Below are 24,241 nucleotides of genomic sequence, written 5' to 3'. Positions count from 1 at the left end.
AAAGCCTAGCTTGCTTTAAAGAGACTCTCAGTAGAGATGGGTGTTAAAGCCATTTCTGGTGAGAGCTCAGAAATAAGCGAGAGCTGGAAAGCAAGTTTGTCTTGTCTTAGAGAATACACAATTCATTGTGAGTGGAATGCTAATGGAAACATGGATGTTTTAGGTACTTATGGTGAGGGCTTAGAAGGAAATGACTAATGTGTTACTGGAAACTGGAAGAAAGGCAATCCTTGTTATAAAGTGCAACCAACTTGCTGAAGTTGTGTTCTGATGTTGGATGGAAGGCAGAACTTGTAAGCAATAAACTTGGATATTTAGCTGAGCAGATTTCCAAGCTAAGTGTGAAAAGTGTGACCTGTTTTTTTCCTTTCTGCTTATAATAAAATGTGAGAGGAAAGGGATAAAGTGAGAACTGAACTGTTAAGCACAAAGAAACCAGCATTTGATGATTTGGAAGATGCTCAGCTATCCAGATAACACGCTCTGAGATGAGGGCTAGAAGCAGCTGTATCAAGGCCCTCACCGAGCCCAGGAGATGAATTCCCAGAGAACAGGCCTCCTTACCAGAGTGTGGCTAAACAATTTGCTAAAGAGTATGTGGCTGACATGGATCCAGTCAGGAAGTCAGGATTGGAAATGAGCCCTCTAAGAAGTTTCTGTAGAAAATCCTTTTGTCTGATGGTTTAGAAGCCCTTGAAATTTATGGAAAACCAACAACATTTTTAGAATTTTGTACAAACAGAAGCACCACCAGCCTAGACTGAAAGGGACACAGCTAGGACAAATTGAAGGAAAAGTGGCCTCAAAGGCAGAACCATGGAAGCCGAGGTGAGGACTGAAAAAGGCTCCTCAGGCTGAGAGAGAGAGGGCTGAACCATGCATGCAGAACGTGGGGAGTCCACCCCTGAGCTTGGAGGGGGCAGGTCATCTGCCTGGGGCCTGGAGGGGATGGGGCTTCTACTACATCCAGGAGAAGCTCAGCTGCCACTTCAAAGCTTGGAGAAAGTGGGTTCTATGCCCAGGTATTCAGGGAGAGTTCAGTCCCACCCCAGTGCTTAGGGCAGAGTCTGCAACCCAGTTTTTGAGCAAAGAGGCTGTTACTCCAGAGGCTGGGAGAGCAGGAGGCTTATACCCCAGCATTTGGGGGAACATGATTGCTGCACCTGTTCTTGGAGGGGTTGGGGCTGCCGATCTAGCAGGCCTAAGGGGCAAGGCATCAATCCACAGATGATGCTCAGAGCTTAAGATCTAATGGTGTTTTGCCCTGCTGAGTTTTGGATTTGTTTGGGACCTGTAATGCCTGTTTTCCTTTCAATTTCTTCCTTCTGGAATGGGAATATCTATCCTATGCCTGACCTGCCATTGTATTTTGGAAGAGGATTACTTGTTTTCTAATTTCTGCAGGTCCACAGATGGAAAGGAATTTTACCCTGGAATGGACCACACCCATAACTGATTTTGATGAGGCTTTATATGTAGAGTTGTTGCTGAAATAACTTAAGGATTTGGGGATGCTGGGATGGGACAAATATATTTTACATGTGAGAAGAACATGTTTTGGGGGGTCCAAATGGTGGACTGTGGTAGATTGAATTATGTCCCCCAATTTCAACATCTTCTTGATTCAGATTAATGGAGGCCTTATAAAGAGAACTGAGAAGTCACAGAAGCTGGAAAGGAGAGGACATCACCATACGATGGGAATCAGGGATTTGGGCCAAGGAACCTCAAGGATTGCAGGCAGCCAGCACCAGAACGCTACCAATTCTGGGAGAATGCATGGTTTTGTCAATGCCTCAATTTGGAATTCTGGCGTCTGAAACTTCGAATCAATAAATGCTTGTCGTTTAAGCCAACCTATCGGTTGGTATTTGTGATGGCAGCTCAGGCAAACAAAGCATTGGGCAGAACCAGATGTTCTTTCAAGCCTGGGTCTTTGACCTACTGGTGATCACTTAGAGTGTATAAAGTCATTTGTAGATGCAGAAAGGGAAGAGCCTAACTGAAAGGAAGAAAATCTGGAAGAACACAAATCTGGGGCCAACATCATTGGCATGCAACCAGTGTAGGTGCTGAGGCCCATCGCTTGGGGTTCCATTCTCTGTGCTTACTATCTCAAAATTCTTAACAACATTATTTTTGAATTTGCATCTTGTAACTGAAGTTCAATTGGACAGTAGAGCATGCAGTGGGGGCTTGGAGGCTCAGTCTTTGGGCAGTCCCACCTCCTACCACCTCACTTCCTCCCCAGGACAGGTCCTCACCTGCCCATTCCCCTTATTTCTGGTGTCCTGGCCCTGCCCCTGACCGACAATTGCCTGCCCTCTATTCCCAGGGGGACCTGGGCTCAGGAGTGGGAGACTCAGGGTTGGGTCCCTGAGCCCCACAGCATCTCAGGGAGGGCAGAGGAGGGTGTGGGTGGCTGTCCTCACCCAACACTGGCAGCAGCATGTGCATTATGCAGCCTCTCACCCACCCCAATAGTGATATTGAGCACATCTCAGCATGGAGATTATAATCCTTTAGGTGTGGCTCATCTACCGTGTGTTGGGGTGATGGGTCTGGGGGGAAAGGAGAGTGACCTCCTCCCTCCATGCCAGGGCATGGCCTGTTGGGTGAGTGGTTGACAGCTGGTGGGAGAAGGAATCTGGCAACTCACAGGCTGGGCCCTGGGCACCTATGACGGTCTGGACTCAGCATTAAATATAAAATAAAAAACATCATGAAAGGTGGAGAAACTCTGGAAAAAAAGGAAAAAGCCTTATACATATTCAATACTTTTAATGGCACCTTTTTCATGCTTTTTGAACAAGGGGCTCCATATTTTCATTTTGCACTGAACCCCAAAATTATGTAGCCGGTCTACCCTAGGGTACCCAAAAGCTAAAGATCAGCCACAGGCAGTGAACAGAGTATTCAAGGAAATTTCTGGGAGCTGGGGGAATTTTCTATTCACAAAGCTAGAAGGAACCCAATATTAGATTCATTGCCCTCCTGGAGATTGAATCTTGAAATATAGCAATGAAGACAAAATTCTGATTTTATATTCCACACAGTAGACATGAAGCAAACTGCAAATCCCTAGGTGAAATCCTCATAGTATTGTTTGAGCACCTAGATCAAGGTAACCCCAAAATGATATTTACTCTAGACTCTTTGCTCAAACCAGTAAATTCCCTTTGTTGCTTAGCAAATTTGCGTTGTGCTCCTATAACTCTCAGATGAAAGAGTCCTGAGCAATGTAAAGAGTCACTGAGGTTGGTGTTGCAAGAAAGGGTCACTTCCAATCACAGTCCTCACCATGCTGGAGTTCCCAAGAGCTCCAAGAATAAGGCTTGGTAAGACAGACACGTTACCTGGGATCAGGTCGATACCACCTTTTCAGCCCCCATCCCACATTGACTGAAAAACATACTGTTTTAGCCTCATTTCATTCTCGAGCAAATGCCATGAAATGGGTCAGATTACACAATGGGAATTTATTCTCTAATGGTTTGAGGATGATAAAAAGTAAAAATCAAGGGTCGTCTAGGTGATGCATCCTTCCCGAACACTGGCACTCTGGGGCTGGCTGCTGGTGATCCTTGGTCATTAGCGTGTCACACAGCAAAGCACATGGCAGTGTTTCCTGGTCTATCCTTTCTCTTCCAGATTTCACGTGTTCAGCTTCTTGATTCCTGGGGCTTTCTTTCACTCTGTCTGAATTTTATTCTGCTTATAAAGAACTCTAGTAACAAGATTAAGACCCATCTTGATTGGGCTGGGTCACACCTTAACTGAAGTAACCTCATCAAAAGGTCCTACTTACAAAGGATTCACACCCACAGGAATGGATTAGGTTTAAGAACACGTTTTTCTGGGGTATGTACAGCTTCAAACTATCATACAAACCCAAAGAAAAATTTAAGTAATTGAAAGATTTTTCCAAAGCTTATTATGAGAAAAAAAATTAGGCAAGAAATGGGATCAACTTTAATGGGAAGATAATTCAAAACAATAGATAAACTAGAAATTTACAGGCAAAAGAAATTTCTAAAGAGTCAGGAAAATGAATAATATTCACAAGGAAGAAGAGATCTACTCTTATAGAAGGGTTTATTACAAATTATATAAATGATTCACAACTGTTGGCAGGAGTTTTGAGGCAATTCTTGAAGGGCTAGAAAAGAATGAGGTGCTTGTTTCAGATAATAAAAATGATACCTACTTTGTCTGCAAGAGATAGAAAGAGAGTCTGTAGTTTGGGTTATGGAATTTGCTTGGACATTTAGAATGGCTATTCATATTGTTACTGAAAATAATTCCAATGGAAAACATTGATTCTAATTTTACCCAGGAGTACCTTTTTATTTGTTAGCAAATTCACTATTACAAAGGGTCTGTAGTGTGTTTTTAATGTCATGTTCCCCTTCGTCAATGGTTAAGAGGTACTGAACTTTCATTGTGCCTGGCACTGTGCTAAATGCTTTATATGCTTTATCCCATTTAATCCTCATATCTGTAGGAGGTAAATATGTCAGTTAGGATTCTCCAGAGAAACAGAACGGTGGTGGGGGTGGGGAGAGATTTGTTATAAGGAATTGCCACACGATTGTGGAGCTGGCAAGTACAAATTCCATAGGGCAGGCCACAAGCAGATTGGAAATTCCAGTAGAGGTGTTAGTGGAAGTCTTTAGTACAAGTAGGAGCTTGCAGACTGGAAATTCCAGTAACAGGTGATGTTTAAGTCTTGAGGCAGAAATTATTCTGACTTCTGGAACCCCTAATTCTTGCAGTTAAGATCTCCAACCAATTGGATGAGTCCCACCTACATCATAGAGAGTAATCACCTCTATTCAAGATCAATCGATTGTTGATGCTAATCCCATCTATGAAATAATTCTACAGTAACATCTAAGCCGGAATTTGGTCAAACAACTGAGCACCATAACCTAGCTAAACTGACATATAAAATTAACTATCATGGTAAGTTATACTATTGTTCCCATTTTACAGAGCTTGTAATTCAGAGAGATTAGACATCTTGCCCAATATCTCAACAAAACATGACCAATCCAAGACTCATCCAGGTATGTCTGGCTGCCAATGGTGTGAACTTTGTGTTACACAAATTCTCACAAGCCAGAGAGAACTAGGCTGAACTACCACTGCAGACCAACCCTACCTGAATGGTGCCAGGTTATATGATTCATAAGGACTTTTTCTTCAGTTTATAAATGGAGAATAATATTACCATCCTTCCTTTGGTCTCCTTAATCTACTTCCCAAAAGATCTTATCCTAGAGAGTTCAAAACAAAACCTTATTTGTTCATACTTATAGCAAGATGAGAATGAACAAGGGTGAGAAAGTATTACAAAAGTAAATTTGCTTGGGAAGAATGGTTTTAATGAAGCCAAAATCTAAACTGTCCATATTGAGTATAAAATCTTGCCTTGTGGAGGCGGGGCAAGATGGCGGACTGGTGAGCTGTATGTTTTAGTTACTCCTCCAGGAAAGTAGGTAGAAAGCCAGGAACTGCGTGGACTGGACACCACAGAGCAATCTGACTCTGGGCATAATTCATACAACACTCATGAAAACGTCGAACTGCTGAGATCAGTGAAATCTGTAAGTTTTTGCAGCCAGGGGACCCGCGCCCCTCACTGCCAGGCTCAGTCCCGTGGGAGGAGGGGCTGTCAGCTCCGGGAAGGAGAAGGGAGAACTGCAGTGGCAGCCCTTATCGGAAACTCATTCTACTGATCCAAACTCCAACCATAGATAGACTGAGACCAGACACTAGAGAATCTGAGAGCAGCCAGCCCAGCAGAGAGGAGACAGGCATAGAAAAAAAACAACACGAAAAACTCCAAAATAAAAGCGGAGGATTTTTGGAGTTCTGGTGAACATAGAAAGGGGAAGGGCAGAGCTCAGGCCCTGAGGCGCATATGCAAATCCCGAAGAAAAGCTGATCTCTCTGCCCTGTGGGCCTTTCCTTAATGGCCCTGGTTGCTTTGTCTATTAGCATTTCAATAACCCATTAGATCTCTGAGAAGGGCCCTTTTTTTTTTTTAATCCTTTTTTCTTTTTCTAAAACAATTACTCTAAGAAGCCCAATACAGAAAGCTTCAAAGACTTGCAATTTGAGCAGGTCAAGTCAAGAGCAGAACTAAGAGAGCTCTGAGACAAAAGGCAATAATCCAGTGGCTGAGAAAATTCACTAAACACCACAACTTCCCAAGAAAAGGGGGGTGTCCGCTCACAGCCATCATCCTGGTGGACAGGAAACACTCCTGCCCATCGCCAGCCCCATAGCCCAGAGCTGCCCCAGACAACCCAGTGTGACGAAAGTGCTTCAAATAACAGGCACACACCACAAAACTGGGCGTGGACATTAGCCTTCCCTGCAAACTCAGCTGATTGTCCCAGAGTTGGGAAGGTGGAGCAGTGTGAATTAACAAAGCCCCATTCAGCCATCATTTCAGCAGACCGGGAGCCTCCCTACACAGCCCAGCAGCCCAGAACTGCCCTGGGGGGATGACATCACCTGTGACATAGCACAGTCATCCCTCAACAGAGGACCCGGGGTGCACAGCCTGGAAGAGGGGCCCACTTGCAAGTCTCAGGAGCCATACGCCAATACCAAGGACTTGTGGGTCAGTGGCAGAGACAAACTGTGGCAGGACTGAACTGAAGGATTAGACTATTGCAGCAGCTTTAAAACTCCAGGATCACCAGGGAGATTTGATTGTTAGGGCCACCCCCCCTCCCTGACTGCCCAGAAACACGCCCCATATACAGCGCAGGCAACACCAACTACACACGCAAGCTTGGTACACCAATTGGACCCCACAAGACTCACTCCCTCACTCACCAAAAAGGCTAAGCAGGGGAGAACTGGCTTGTGGAGAACAGGTGGCTCGTGGACGCCACCTGCTGGTTAGTTAGAGAAAGTGTACTCCACGAAGCTGTAGACCTGATAAATTAGAGATAAGGACTTCAATTGGTCTACAAATCCTAAAAGAACCCTATCAAGTTCAGCAAATGCCATGAGGCCAAAAACAACAGAAAATTATAAAGCATATGAAAAAACCAGACGATATGGATAACCCAAGCCCAAGCACCCAAATCAAAACATCAGAAGAGACACAGCACCTAGAGCAGCTACTCAAAGAACTAGAGATGAAAAATGAGACCATAGTACGGGATACAAAGGAAATCAAGAAGACCCTAGAAGAGCATAAAGAAGACATTGCAAGACTAAATAAAAAAATGGATGATCTTATGGAAATTAAAGAAACTGTTGACCAAATTAAAAAGATTCTGGACACTCATAGTACAAGACTAGAGGAAGTTGAACAACGAATCAGTGACCTGGAAGATGACAGAATGGAAAATGAAAGCATAAAAGAAAGAATGGGGAAAAAAATTGAAAAAATTGAAACGGACCTCAGGGATATGATAGATAATATGAAACGTCTGAATATAAGACTCATTGGTGTCCCAGAAGGGGAAGAAAAGGGTAAAGGTCTAGGAAGAGTATTCAAAGAAATTGTTGGGGAAAACTTCCCAAATCTTCTAAACAACATAAATACACAAATCATAAATGCTCAGCAAACTCCAAATAGAATAAATCCAAATAAACCCACTCCGAGACATATACTGATCACACTGTCAAACACAGAAGAGAAGGAGCAAGTTCTGAAAGCAGCAAGAGAAAAGCAATTCACCACATACAAAGGAAACAGCATAAGACTTAGTAGTGACTACTCATCAGCCACCATGGAGGCAAGAAGGCAGTGGCACGATATATTTAAAATTCTGAGTGAGAAAAATTTCCAGCCAAGAATACTTTATCCAGCAAAGCTCTCCTTCAAATTTGAGGGAGAGCTTAAATTTTTCACAGACAAACAAATGCTGAGAGAATTTGCTAACAAGAGACCTGCCCTACTAGAGATACTCAAGGGAGCCCTACAGACAGAGAAACAAAGAAAGGACAGAGAGACTTGGAGAAAGGTTCAGTACTAAAGAGATTCGGTATGGGTACAATAAAGGATATTAATAGAGAGAGGGGAAAAATATGGCAAACATAAACCAAAGGATAAGATGGCCGATTCAAGAAATGCCTTCACGGTTCTAACGTTGAATGTAAATGGATTAAACTCCCCAATTAAAAGATATAGATTCACAGAATGGATCAAAAAAAAATGAACCATCAATATGTTGCATACAAGAGACTCATCTTAGACACAGGGACACAAAGAAACTGAAAGTGAAATGATGGAAAAAAATATTTCATGCAAGCTACAGCCAAAAGCAAGCAGGTGTAGCAATATTAATCTCAGATAAAATAGACTTTAAATGCAGGGATGTTTTGAGAGACAAAGAAGGCCACCACATACTAATAAAAGGGGCAATTCAGCAAGAAGAAATAACAATCGTAAATGTCTATGCACCCAATCAAGGTGCCACAAAATACATGAGAGAAACACTGGCAAAACTAAAGGAAGCAATTGATGTTTCCACAATAATTGTGGGAGACTTCAACACATCACTCTCTCCTATAGATAGATCAACCAGACAGAAGACCAATAAGGAAATTGAAAACCTAAACAATCTGATAAATGAATTAGATTTAACAGACATATACAGGACATTACATCCCAAATCACCAGGATACACATACTTTTCTAGTGCTCACGGAACTTTATCCAGAATAGATCATATGCTGGGACATAAAACAAGCCTCAATAAATTTAAAAAGATTGAAATTATTCAAAGCACATTCTCTGACCACAGTGGAATACAATTAGAAGTCATTAACCATCAGAGACTTAGAAAATTCACAAATACCTGGAGGTTAAACAACACACTCCTAAACAATCAGTGGGTTCAAGAAGAAATAGCAAGAGAAATTGCTAAATATATAGAGACGAATGAAAATGAGAACACAACATACCAAAACCTATGGGATGCAGCAAAAGCAGTGCTAAGGGGGAAATTTATAGCACTAAACGCATATATTAAAAAGGAAGAAAGAGCCAAAATCAAAGAACTAATGGATCAACTGAAGAAGCTAGAAAATGAACAGCAAACCAATCCTAAACCAAGTAGAAGAAAAGAAATAACAAGGATTAAAGCAGAAATAAATGACATAGAGAACAAAAAACAATAGAGAGGATAAATATCACCAAAAGTTGGTTCTTTGAGAAGATCAACAAGATTGACAAGCCCCTAGCTAGACTGACAAAATCAAAAAGAGAGAAGACCCATATAAACAAAATAATGAATGAAAAAGGTGACATAACTGCAGATCCTGAAGAAATTTAAAAAATTATAAGAAGATATTATGAACAACTGTATGGCAACAAACTGGATAATGTAGAAGAAATGGACAATTTCCTGGAAACATATGAACAACCTAGACTGACCAGAGAAGAAATAGAAGACCTCAACCAACCCATCACAAGCAAAGAGATCCAATCAGTCATCAAAAATCTTCCCACAAATAAATGCCCAGGGCCAGATGGCTTCACAGGGGAATTCTACCAAACTTTCCAGAAAGAACTGACACCAATCTTACTCAAAGTCTTTCAAAACATTGAAGAAAATGGAACACTACCGAACTCATTTTATGAAGCTAACATCAATCTAATACCAAAACCAGGCAAAGATGTTACAAAAAAGGAAAACTACCGGCCAATCTCCCTAATGAATATAGATGCAAAAATCCCCAACAAAATACTTGCAAATCGAATCCAAAGACACATTAAAAAAATCATACACCATGACCAAGTGGGGTTCATTCCAGGCATGCAAGGATGGTTCAACATAAGAAAATCAGTCAATGTATTACAACACATTAACAAGTCAAAAGGGAAAAATCAATTGATCATCTCAATAGATGCTGAAAAAGCATTTGACAGAATCCAACATCCCTTTTTGATAAAAACACTTCAAAAGGTAGGAATTGAAGGAAACTTCCTCAACATGATAAAGAGCATATATGAAAAACCCACAGCCAGCATAGTACTCAATGGTGAGAGACTGAAAACCTTCCCTCTAAGATCAGGAACAAGACAAGGATGCCCGCTGTCACCACTGTTATTCAACATTGTGCTGGAAGTGCTAGCCAAGGCAATCCGGCAAGACAAAGAAATAAAAGGCATCCAAATTGGACAAGAAGAAGTAAAACTGTCATTGTTTGCAGATGATATGATCTTATATCTAGAAAACCCTGAGAAATCGACGATACAACTACTAGAGCTAATAAACAAATTTAGCAAAGTAGCGGGATACAAGATTAATGCACATAAGTCAGTAATGTTTCTATATGCTAGAAATGAACAAACTGAAGAGACACTCAAGAAAAAGATACCATTTTCAATAGCAACTAAAAAAATCAAGTACCTAGGAATAAACTTAACCAAAGATGTAAAAGACCTATACAAAGAAAACTACATAACTCTACTAAAAGAAATAGAAGGGGACCTTAAAAGATGGAAAAATATTCCATGTTCATGGATAGGAAGGCTAAATGTCATTAAGATGTCAATACTACCCAAACTCATCTACAGATTCAATGCAATCCCAATCAAAATTCCAACAACCTACTTTGCAGACTTGGAAAAGCTAGTTATCAAATTTATTTGGAAAGGGAAGATGCCTCGAATTGCTAAAGACACTCTAAAAAAGAAAAACGAAGTGGGAGGACTTACACTCCCTGACTTTGAAGCTTATTATACAGTTGCCAAAATAGCATGGTACTGGCACAAAGATAGACATATAGATCAATGGAATCAAATTGAGAATTCAGAGATAGACCCTCAGATCTATGGCCGACTGATCTTTGATAAGGCCCCCAAAGTCACTGAACTGAGTCATAATGGTCTTTTCAACAAATGGGGCTGGGAGAGTTGGATATCCATATCCAAAAGAATGAAAGAGGACCCCTACCTCACCCCCTACACAAAAATTAACTCAAAATGAATCAAAGATCTCAATATAAAAGAAAGTACCATAAAACTCCTAGAAGATAATGTAGGAAAACATCTTCAAGACCTTGTATTAGGCGGCCACTTCCTAGACTTTACACCCAAAGCACAAGCAACAAAAGAGAAAATAGATAAATGGGAACTCCTCAAGCTTAGAAGTTTCTGCACCTCAAAGGAATTTCTCAAAAAGGTAAAGAGGCAGCCAACTCAATGGGAAAAAATTTTTGGAAACCATGTATCTGACAAAAGACTGATATCTTGCATATATAAAGAAATCCTACAACTCAATGACAATAGTAGAGACAGCCCAAGTATAAAATGCGCAAAAGATATGAAAAGACAGTTCTCTGAAGAGGAAATACAAATGGCCAAGAAACACATGAAAAAATGTTCAGCTTCACTAGCTATTAGAGAGATGCAAATTAAGACCACAATGAGATACCATCTAACACCGGTTAGAATGGCTGCCATTAAACAAACAGGAAACTACAAATGCTGGAGGGGATGTGGAGAAATTGGAACTCTTATTCACTGTTGGTGGGACTGTATAATGGTTCAGCCACTCTGGAAGTCAGTCTGGCAGTTCCTTAGAAAACTAGATATAGAGTTACCATTCGATCCAGCAATTGCACTTCTCGGTATATACCCGGAAGATCGGAAAGCAGTGACACGAACAGATATCTGCATGCCAATGTTCATAGCAGCATTATTCACAATTGCCAAGAGATGGAAACAACCCAAATGTCCTTCAACAGATAAGTGGATAAACAAAATGTGGTATATACACACGATGGAATACTACGCGGCAGTAAGAAGGAACGATCTCGTGAAACATATGACAACATGGATGAACCTTGAAGACATAATGCTGAGTGAAATAAGCCAGGCACAAAAAGAGAAATATTATATGCTACCACTAATGTGAACTTTGAAAAATGTAAAACAAATGGTTTATAATGTAGAATGTAGGGGAACTAGCAGTAGAGAGCAATTAAGGAAGGGGGAACAATAATCCAAGAAGAACAGATAAGCTATTTAACGTTCTGGGGATGCCCAGGAATGACTATGGTCTGTTAATTTTTGATGGATATAGTAGGAACAAGTTCACAGAAATGTTGCTATATTATGTAACTTTCTTGGGGTAAAGTAGGAACATGTTGGAAGTTAAGCAGTTATCTTAGGTTAGTTGTCTTTTTCTTACTCCCTTGTTATGGTCTCTTTGAAATGTTCTTTTATTGTATGTTTGTTTTCTTTTTAACTTTTTTTTCATACAGTTGATTTAAAAAAGAAGGGAAAGTTAAAAAAAAAAAAAAAGAAAGAAAAAGGACAAACAAGGAAAAAAAAAAAAAAAAAGATGTAGTGCCCCCTTGAGAAGCCTGTGGAGAATGCAGGGGTATTCGCCTACCCCACCTCCATGGTTGCTAACATGACCACAGACATAGGGGACTGGTGGTTTGATGGGTTGAGCCCTCTACCATAAGTTTTACCCTTGGGAAGACGGTTGCTGCAAAGGAGAGGCTAGGCCTCCCTGTATTTGTGCCTAAGAGTCTCCTCCTGAATGCCTCTTTGTTGCTCAGATGTGGCCCTCTCTCTCTGGCTAAGCCAACTTGAAAGGTGAAATCACTGCCCTCCCCCCTACGTGGGATCAGACACCCAGGGAAGTGAATCTCCCTGGCAACGTGGAATATGACTCCCAGGGAGGAATGTAGACCCGGCATCGTGGGATGGAGAACATCTTCTTGACCAAAAGGGGGATGTGAAAGGAAATGAAATAAGCTTCAGTGGCAGAGAGATTCCAAAACGAGCCAAGAGATCACTCTGGTGGGCACTCTTACGCACACTTTAGACAACCTTTTTTAGGTTCTAAAGAATTGGGGTAGCAGGTGGTGGATACCTGAAACTATTAAACTACAACCCAGAACCCATGAATCTCGAAGACAGTTGTATAAAAATGTAGCTTATGAGGGGTGACAATGGGATTGGGAAAGCCATAAGGACCACACTCCACTTTGTCTAGTTTATGGATGGATGAGTAGAAAAGTAGGGGAAGGAAACAAACAGACAAAGGTACCCAGTGTTCTTTTTTACTTCAATTGCTCTTTTTCACTCTAATTATTATTCTTGTTATTTTTGTGTGTGTGCTAATGAAGGTGTCAGGGATTGATTTAGGTGATGAATGTACAACTATGTAATGGTACTGTAAACAATCGAAAGTACAATTTGTTTTGTATGACTGCGTGGTATGTGAATATATCTCAATAAAATGATGATTAAAAAAAAAAAAAAAGGCAATGTGGACACAGACAGACAGACAGATAACAGCGGGAGAACGCCAGGTGACGACTGAGGCACAGGAGGCCCGGGATTGCCGGCCACAACCAGAAGCCAGGGATAGTTTCCTCCCTAGAGCCTCTGGAGAGAGCAGGGACTGCTGACACCTGGAATTTGGACTTCCAGCTTCCAGAGCTGTGAGCTGTAAGTTTCTGCCATTTTAAGGCACCGGTCTGTGGTGCTTTGTGACGGAGGCTGCAGAATGCTCAGACAGGGTGACTCGGAGGTGGCCTTGCCAGGTCCCTGCCTTGGCCATCTTCTCATAGCTGCACTGCAGGCTTCTAAGAAGGTTCTCTAAGCTCTGCTCCCACTGAACACCCAGGCTGTGGCTGACCCCAGGGCCTCTGACCTGGCTCTTCTCTCTACCTAGACACTCTTCCCCGGGTGTCTGAGGCTCACCCCCTGGCCTTCTTCAGCATGTCCACTGCTTTATCAACCAGCACCTCCTGCAGGGCACCCCTGGCCTTCCCATCTCCCTTCCCTCACGAGCTTTTCTCCTTGGCAGGTATCTGCTGTCCCCGACAGACGAGCCCATATTAACTTGCTTGTTATCAGCTCCAGGAGGGTGTAACTCTATTTTGGCCACCGATGACAGCCCCGTGCCTAGAACAAGGCCAGTATACAGCAGGCGCTCATTACTATTCGGTGTGGAATGACTGAACGGCTGATGGACTTGGGGATATGGGGCGGGATGAGGCCTGGCCTTGGCACTTGATGTTCCCTCTGACCCGGGCCCTGCCCCAACTGTCAGCCTCCTTCCTCTGGGCTCCAGGGCCAAGATCTATTCAGACAGCACCCTCACGGGGACCCCATAAAAGAAAAAAAAAAAAAAAAAAGAAGGGAAAGTTAAAAAAAAGAAAAAAAAAGAAAAACAAGGGAAAGAAAAGATGTAGTGCCCCCTTGAGGAGCCTGTGGAGAATGCAGGGGTATTCGCCTACCCCACCTCCATGGTTGCTAACATGACCACAGACATAGGGGACTGGTGGTTTGATGGGTTGAGCCCTCTACCATAAGTTTTACCCTTGGGAAGACGGTTGCTGCAAAGGAGAGGCTAGGCCTCCCTATATTTGTGCCTAAGTGTCTCCTCCTGAATGCCTCTTTGTTGCTCAGATGTGGCCCTCTCTCTCTGGCTAAGCCAACTTGAAAGGTGAAATCACTGCCCTCCCCTCTACGTGGGATCAGACACCCAGGGGAGTGAATCTCCCTGGCAACGTAGAATATGACTCCCGGGGAGGAATGTAGACCCGGCATCGTGGGACGGAGAACATCTTCTTGACCAAAAGGGGGATGTGAAAGGAAATGAAATAAGCTTCAGTGGCAGAGAGATTCCAAAAGGAGCCGAGAGGTCACTCTGGTGGGCACTCTTACGCACACTTTAGACAACCCTTTTTTGGTTCTAAAGAATTGGGGTAGCTGGTGGTGGATACCTGAAACTATCAAACTACAACCCAGAACCCATGAATCTCGAAGACAGTTATATAAAAATGTAGCTTATGAGGGGTGACAATGGGATTGGGAAAGCCATAAGGACCACACTCCACTTTGTCTAGTTTATGGATGGATGAGTAGAAAAATAGGGGAAGGAAACAAACAGACAAAGGTACCCAGTGTTCTTTTTTACTTCAATTGCTCTTTTTCACTCTAATTATTATTCTTGTTATTTTTGTGTGTGTGCTAATGAAGGTGTCAGGGATTGATTTAGGTGATGAATGTACAACTATGTAATGGTACTGTAAACAATCGGAAGTACGATTTGTTTTGTATGACTGCGTGGTATGTGAATATATCTCAATAAAATGAAGATAAAAAAAATCTTGCCTTGTATAAAATAAATTTTTATTGAACTATCAAACGCATCTGCAGCAAAACAGAGAGAAGTAAAATATTTGAAGTGAAGAGAAATTTAACACATCTATATGAGAATTATTGACAAAGTTTCAGTAGCGTGCCTTTTTTTGGTGAATCGCTCATGATTTACCAAAGATACTAGTCAACCTGCCCTGAATTCATTTATACTTATGTTCAGAATCAACAGTCTCCCAACTGCAATTAGCATCTTTTTCTTGCACCAAATTTAACTGCCAGCATCATTGAGTTTTTCATCAACCCTTTGAAGTACTATGTGAGATTGAACCAGCCCAGGGGAACCCTGAACATTTTACAAATGCCTGAAGATAGTGCAAACTGTGCAAGAAAGGACTTAGGTTGGCTGTGACTGCATATCAAGGATAAGCTAGGAACACGAGCTTTCAGATAGTTGTTCAAAATGTTCTCTGTTCTGGTCTCTTCTCAATTAATGGATTATTTAGAATAACCACAAGAAAGCACTAGTATATTTTCACCTCTGTGCAAATTGAAAGGCTGACTTACAAAAATGCCTCAGAGACCCATTGTAACAAGCTAGAAAGGACTTTGTAGCACAAACACCGGCCCCCTCTCCAACCTTCCCATAACAAAATAGAAATAAACTTGAACACTAGAGGGCAACATTGTTCCTCAAATATATAATCAAAAGAAGAACTGGGGATGTATAAAATTCCTCAATATTTGTTTCTTCCCTTGAAACTCCCTTTTGGAAAAATACTCCAATTTTCTAATGACAGTGGGAAATAGTGCTTCATCTTCTATATATGCCACCTCAAAGTCAACATGACCAAAACCAGCCCTGCCCATCTTTTCTGTCTTCTGGGTTCTCTGCCTTGGCTGGTAGTTCCAGCAGATACCCAGGAAATAAATCTGGAAGGCTTGCCACCATCATCGTGCTTTTCGCACTTCATTTTCAATGTGTGTCTGGCTGTGCTTCATCCTTACCCAACTAGCTAAATCTGGTAGGAACCAGATTTGTCTTACCCACCATTGAGGACTCAAAGTCCAACACCACATCTGTCATGAGGTATGAGTTGAATAAATGTTTCTTCTCAGTGTCACTGAACAGATTCCAGACCCCTCCTTTTCTCTCATTGTCAGCTTTGCCTTAGTCACCCACCCCTGATTCTCTTCTGGAAGTTCTAATTCAGCCCTCCGCAACATCCCCACCAATTGTGCATGCCTTTCTCATTCCTCACATTAATCCTGGCAACAGCCCACGGCCTAGACTCAGCCCACACCCATTCCTCCTCCCCCACCCCAGCAGCCCTTCCTAAATGCTCTACATGCTTTAAAGAATCCCCCTTGCCCACCGCCCCAGGTCTAAGTGCCTTGGCAAGGTCTGAAGCCTCTTCAGGTCCTGGATGCTGCCAGCCCACCTCTCCCCCAACACCCCACTTCTCCAGCTAGGCCAAAGTGCTCATGGTTCCCAGACTGGGGCAGACCCTGTCCTGCCCCCACAGCCTCACCTGTTCCGGTGCCTGTGGCTGGATCACTCCCGCTCACCTCTCCTTGCCAGCTCCATTAACTCCTACTCATTTTTCCACGGCTCTGGGAAATACCCCCAGGACAGCCCTCATCCCAAAAGCGAGAATCCTTTGCTTGTCTTCCTTCCCTACCTGTGCCTTGAGGGCAGGGATTCTGGATGATGCTTGTTTAAATCTGTTTTAGTTTTCCTTTGGCTGCTCAAGAAAATTCCATGCAGTGAGATGGCTTAAACAATGGGAAATTGTTCGCTCACGGTTTTGAGGCTAAGAGAAGGTCCAAATCAAGGTGTCATCAAATCGATGCTTTCTCCCCAAACACTGCAGCGTTCTGGGGCTGGCTGCCATGACCCTTGGTCCTTGGCTTGTCACCTGGCAAGGCACATGGCAGCCTCTTCTGGCCTCTCCCTTCCCTTCTGGGTTCTGTTAATGTCAGCTTCTGGCTGCTCGCTCTGTGCCTTTCTCTCTGCATGTCTGAATTTCATTCTCTTATAACGGGTACAGTAATTGGATTAAGACCCATCCTGAGCAAGGTGGGTCACACCTTAACTGAAGTAACCTCATCAAAAGGTCCTACTTACAAGAATTCATACCCACAGGGATGGTTTCCACTTAAGAACATGTTTTCTGGGTACATACGGTTCCAAACCACCCCCATATCCAGGAGCCTCACAGGGTGCCTCAGCAAGGACAGGCCCTTGGTAAATATTTGCCAACAGGTAGTTTATGAGCACATCTCATTAATGACAGTGTCTTCCCTCCACATCTAGTTTTTATTTCCTTCCTTACTCTGTATTTAATGCTTCTGCGTTTTTCTTTTGGTCATGACTTTCAAGAAATCTTTGTTTGCAAAATACATGTGAAAATTGTATTGTGGTAACTAGGTTAGGAAAATTGAAGTTCAGGCATTGACTGAATTTTCGGTTTACCAAGTCATGAGGTTTTCCAGGTTCTTTGACTAGATGGGGTTTGGACATGGTGAGCTCCCCTTGTCCAGAGTCACACAGCCCCACAGATGGCCCTGCCCACAGACCCCATCACAGGGTCAACTGGCCCCCGTGCTTCTACCTGAAGATGCTGAAGGGCCCACTATGAAATAGGAAAGAAGCACTGGCAAGTGGAAATCAGCTCAAGTTGTATTTTCCAATTGGCCAATGACTTCTCAATCGTATGTGCACCTAAAAATTGTCACTTCAGACTTCAGAGACCTCCTTTGGACATAGGGATTTTGGTCACTAGAGAAAGTCTTGTATCTTTTGAAATACATGACCACTCAGAGTAACCAGGCTGAAAGTAGTGCCTTAGTTTGCCATATCTGCTATGACAAATACCATGTGATGCACTGGCTTAAAGACCAGAATTTATTGGCTCACATTTTTGAAGCTAGAAGAAGTCAGAAATGAAGATATCAGCAAGACTTTCTCTCTCCCGCAGTCTGTACATTCTGGTGCTGGCTGCCAACAATCCTTGGGGTTCTTTGGTTTGTATCTCTGCCTCTCTAAGTTCATTGTACATACGTGAAAGCAGACCTGCATAATGAAATCTCATTTCTGTCTTTTTCCTGTGGTTTTTCCAGATAGAACTCCCTCAGGACCAACTGGCAGAGAATATAGAAACAGTCCAAGGAGAAACCTGAGGTGTTTAGCAAACCAGCCTGATCTACACTTCCTTCAACCTCACCAGTGAGAAATAAACACTACTGATGTTTTTGTGTCTGTCTTCCATACTGTACTTTTCACTGCAGTGAAATCTTACCATGCTGACTCTTTCACAATGGCTTTTTTCATGCAACAAACAATAAGTGAGTATCTTTCCATGCCAAGCACTTTTAATGGCTCAATTACCATTCGGGATGTAACAAAGCACTATAAAGTTATTTCTTAAAGGGACTTTGACTTTTCTTTCTGGGACATTTCAAAACACACTTGAAGACAGCAGAATCATTTTGAAAAGTACTCTGTGGGGACCTCATACCCATCATCCCACCTCCACATTTCACTTTTGGGGTTAGGAAGGGAGAGAAGATAAAAGGGTCTGTCCCAAACACCCTGAGCCTTCTGCATACTTCTCCCCTGTGCCTTATCTTTCCCCCTCACCCCAGCTCCATGTCAGTTATGGAGAATTGATGATTCCTCATCTTCACGGGAGGCACATATATCTAAACTTTTCAAATGCTGTAGGTGGCAAATTTCAAACAATATGGAAGTCCAGTGACAGGCACACAACATAAAAAGGAGCTTCTATTGTTAAATATTCTGGAAAGAAATGTCACAGTCCAAGAAGTAACATGGAACTCCTCTGGGGTTGGCTTGTAAATAAAAAGGCAGTGTGGCATATTCTAGCAATATTGCTCTTATGTGCATCAGTTGTCTTAAATTTGGATTTGTTTCCTAAATTAGGGTGAAAACATCTTATAGACATATTCATAGTTTGCCAGGACTGCTATAACAAATACAACTGTTGACTTGAAAACCAGGAATTTATTGTCTCATGGTATTCCGGTTTGCTAATGCTGCCATTTTGCAAAATACCAGAAATGGATTGGCTTTTATAAAGGGGGGTTATTTGGTTACAAAGTTACAGTCTTAAGGCCATAAAGTGTCCAAGGTAAGTCATCAACAATCAGGTACCTTCACTGGAGGATGGCCTGTGGTGTCCAGAAAACCTCTGATAGCTGGGAAGGCACGTGGCTGGCATCTGCTTGCTCCCAGGTTGTGTTTCAAAATGGCATTCTCCAAAATGTTGCTCTTCAGGCATTCTGTCCTCTCTTAGCTGCAGCAATTCTTCAAAACGTCACTCTCAGTTGCTCTGAGGTCCTTCTGCCTCTGAATTCCTTTATAGAACTCCAGTGATCCGACTAACACCCACCAATCAAACATTTCACTCACAGTTGATTGAGTCACATGTCCATGGAAACAATCAAAGAATTCCAATGTAATCAACACTAATACATCTGCCCCCACAAGATTGCATCAAAGAACATGGCATTTGAGGGGACATAATACATCCAATCTGACACACATGGTTTTGGAAGTTAGAAGTGCAAAATCAAGTCCTCAACAGGTTGTGCTTTCTCCCAGAGCCTGTAACATTCTGATGATGACTTGCCACATTCCTTGGGGTTCCTTGGCTTGCATCACTGCCTCAAAACATGGCGAGCTGTCTCTTTGGCTTCTCTTACTTCTGGCTTCTACTTCCGTGTCCAATTTCTTTGCTTATGAGGCCATTAGCCATTTTGGATTAAGGCCCACCCTCATTCAGTTTGCCTTAAATAGTAATAGCATCTTCGAAAATCCTACTTACAGGTGGGTTCACCCTTCCAGGACTAGGAATTAGGACACGAACATGTCTCTCGTGGGGTACATGATTCGGTGCCCAGCAGACGTGGCTCATGCCTCACATGAGTCTTTGTTTGTGGGACATGAGATTGGATTGGTTAAGAACTCCCTCCAGCTTTAGCAGCTGCCAATCAACCAACAAGCATGACACCTGGGCCAGTCTCTTGACCTTTCTGAGTCTGTTTTCACGTCTGGACGTCCGTAACATGAGACTAGCACTACCTCTCTAGGGCTGTTGTAAAAAATACATGAATATAAATTATTAGTGTGGTACCTGGCACACAGTAGATGTTAGCAAAAAAAAAAAAGAAAAGAAAAAGTTACTATATTCCCTATGCCATATGAGCCTTCTATAAGGAACATTCTGAATAAAAGAATACTATCTCATTGGGTAATATTCTGTTCTACTCTTTGTTGGTGATCGGTGAGAAGAGTGTGACCTAAAAAACAAAGCTTTTAAAAAGCAAGCTATAGTATGAGCATGGAAATTATTAACTTATTTACTGTTTCAATGAGAATGTGTCAATGGATGCTCTTTAAAATTTCTTTTCTACTCAAAATATACCTTTATTAGCTGCTTCTATTCAGTGTTCTTTATCTACTTGATAAATCGCACAGAGTTTTAGAGGACAGAGGGGCACAGAGTTACAAAGCCTGATGTTTTAGGGTTGAGGCCATGGAAACTTAATTGCCACAGATAAAGCCTCTCTCCCTCATCATTACTAATGGGTCTATTTTGTGTTAAGAGTAGGCCTTTCCACCTCAGTTAGGTAAAGTTATGCATTTCTGTTTAGTTCATGGGAACCACAATTTTAAATAAAGGCACTCTCCTCTCACAAATGTTTATCTTAGTATTTTAATAATTGGAATAATCTTAATGCATGATTGTAATATAAGACAGCCCTAGTACCTGGCTCATTTGAGCTTTCTTTGGAAAAAAATCATTGCTCACACATCCCACCTTTGCTCAAGAAACCAAGTAATCTTTGTTGCTTTTATACTTTGTTAGTTACACCTCTTTTCCTAGGTCCATACAGTGGCTTTGAAGGATTCCGTCCTTTTCTTCTGTCCCTGATAAAAGCACTTTTGACTATGTCAAGTGCCTGTGTCTTACCCACAATCCCCCTAACCCACCTGCTGGTATGCTTGCTTGGTCTAAACATCCAGTCCGTAACTCAGACTCCTCAAATGCATCTGCCCCCAAAAATCAAAGGCCACCTGGGCCTTGAGCCAAGACAGCCTTTCCTCTAAAATCACATCAAACCAGAATAATTCTTGACCATCTCTGTTAAGTGATTTTCTATATTCTTTTCCTCTTACAATGTGATTTAGGGAGTGAAATGTTGAAGTAGCATTTTCTTTTAAAGGTAGGGGAAAAAAGGCCCTTGAACAATATAGCCTTTTATTGTTGAGAAATTACTTTGGGCTTCACTCCATCCCTCCCTCCTGCCTACCCACATCACTGCAGCCGGCAACTGTAAGAATCCAGTTGGGCCAAAATACACTGGCTGCATGGAACCACCGTGCTTCCTGACATGCAGAAGAGCCAGCCTTGGATGATGCAAGCTAGTGGTACAAGTTAGTCATGCACAAACAAGAGTGGCCCTTGACTAGCTTTATTTGCTTAGGATTCCAAGTGTTGCTACCCGCGCAGGACCAAGCCTAGGATGGCTATGACAGTATTCATTTGTTTGTTCATTTATACAGCAATCATTTATTGAACAACACTGTGCTAGGTACAGCAAGAGCAAGGATGAATGAGGTAGCATCCTTGGCCCTGAGTAATTCACAATCTAATGGGGAAAGGGACAAATTTCAAACAATATGGAAGTCCAGTGACAGGCACACAACATAAAAAGGAGCTTCTAACCCAGAGGGTGAGAGGAAGACTTCCTGGAAAAGGTAATGCTGGACCTGAATCTTGTACTTAAATCTCTGAGCTCTAGAGCAATCAAAATATTCTTGCACTCTTTGGAAAGTTTCCAAGGAGATTACCTTTTAAGCCAACTTGCTCCACAAACACCCTCAATTCCCCTTGGAAAATGGGCTCCAGAGCCATGATTTCTTTGTGGAATTAAAGTTTGTCCATTTGTTTCACTTCTTCTTATAGGAATGAAACCATAAATCCTGTTCACAAAACAGGTATTTCTCTACTTTCAAAACTTTGGTACAGAAAACATCCATTTCCTGCTCAGTTAAATAAGGTTTTTGCAGATGCTGGGTTTTACCCTTCTGCCAAAGCTATTATACACATGGGCTGTGGTGTTTGGACAGACTTTAAATAGGAGCATTGACTCCCAATGGGAGTGTCCTGATGTGATAATTGCTTTTGGGACAGGTTATTGTGCACAGCTTCCAGTCTGAGATGTTCAACTTAAAATATGTTTTGCATATCGTGCAAATCACTTGGAAAAAAAATCCTTAGTGAACTGTCTATAAAATTCCTAGAACAAGCTAAGCCATATCCTCAAGTATTTCATTTTTCCATCGGACTCAACATGTCTAGAGCTTTAAGAAAAATAGAGACGTTAATTAAGGGCAAATTTTATTACTGTCATTTGAAGGATGGAGAAACTGAGACACTAACATAAAATGAATCATCCAGAGCTGCAGAAAGAGTTAGAAACAAAATCTACTGGTAATGCTACTTTGGATGTCTATTCACTAGCTGTTACTACTTCTTACATTCCCTTTCAGTAAGACTTTGTCCATGTTTGAGATATAATGCAACAAACCTGTAGACGTGAATGCAGAGAAGAAAATGCCAACTACTGAGATGGACCTCAGGATTGTCCTTTCATTGTGTTTTAATTATATAGTGCATTACTTATGAAAACTATATATTTAATTTTTTAACCTTCTAAAGATATTCTATTCCATCCAAAACAGCATACTGGGGGCATAAATTAAATCCATTTCTGGTCTCTATAAAGCACATTCTAGGGTTATATTGATACTATCTGGTTTCTCTCCTTCAAATGTATTGGCCTATGTGGCTGTTTGATGTATTATGTACCCCAAAATGCCATTATCTTTGACACAATCTTGTGTGGGCAGACATATGAGTGTTGATTAGATTTTGGAATCCTGTGGGTGTTTCCATGGAGATGTGATTCAATCAACTGTGGACAAGACCTTTGGTTGGATAATTTCCATGGAGGTGTTGCCCCACCCATTCAGGCTCGGTCTGAATTAAATTACTAGAGCACTATATAAGCTCGGACAGAAGGAGCAAGGTTTCTACCACCAAGAAGGACACTTTGAAGAATGCACAGAAGCTGAGAGAGTAGCTACAGATGAGAGACAGTTTGAAGACGGCTGTTGAAAGCAGACTCTTGCTCCAGAGAAGCTAAGAGAAGACAAACACCCCAAGAGCAACTAAGAGTAACATTTCTGAGGAACTGCAGCCTAGAGAGGAACATCCTGGGAGAAAGCCATTTTGAAACCAGAACTTGGAGCAGACACCAGCCACGTGCCTTCCCAGCCTACAGAGGTTTTCCGGACACCATTGGCCATCCTCCAGTGAAGGTACCTGATTGCTGATGTCTTACCTTGGACACTTTATGGCCTTAAGATTGTAACTGCTTAACCAAATAAACCCCCTTTTATAAAAGCCAATCCATCTCTGGTGTTTTGCATTCCGGCAACATTAGCAAACTAGAATAGTCTATTAGCTTATTTTTTTATTTTATTGTCTTCAGCAGTGAATATTCACCAAGAAATACACTAAAAGCACTCAACAGCCAAAGGGGATTCCATTGCTAACATTCAACAGTCAAAGGGGAATATCCTTTGACTATTGAGTGTTGACAATGTATTTGTTGGTAAATACTGACTGCTAAAGACAAGGAAAAAGATAGCACATAGGCTGTATTTTTTGGGGAGAGCAGCCCGGTGGTCAAATGTAACCTTTGGTAAGGCTTGTCCTTGCCATGGCCAGGCAACAGATGCATCCTCAAAGCCAGGGAAATGTTCTTCACAGGTGATGCACTTGAGGTTACCGCTTCATAGAACTGGTACATGGCTTCACCATTTGGGTTCATGAGTCTGAGCCAGATGATCAAACTACAGCTTCCCATCCTTTGGAAAGTGTCAGCTGATGGTGGTGGGCAGAGTGATAAATCCAAATAAGGCTTTCATTTTTTCTACAGTTATTTATTGGGCATCTCCTGAGTGCCAGGCTCTGTGCTACACAATAGGAATTCAGAAGTAAACTAAATAGACATACCCCTTTCCCCCTTATTGCTTAC

This window comes from Choloepus didactylus, chromosome 11 (assembly GCF_015220235.1).
Source record: "Choloepus didactylus isolate mChoDid1 chromosome 11, mChoDid1.pri, whole genome shotgun sequence".
Lineage (NCBI taxonomy): Eukaryota > Metazoa > Chordata > Mammalia > Pilosa > Megalonychidae > Choloepus > Choloepus didactylus.
The sequence above is the reverse complement of the archived record's forward strand: the minus strand, read 5'-3'. Positions refer to the sequence as shown.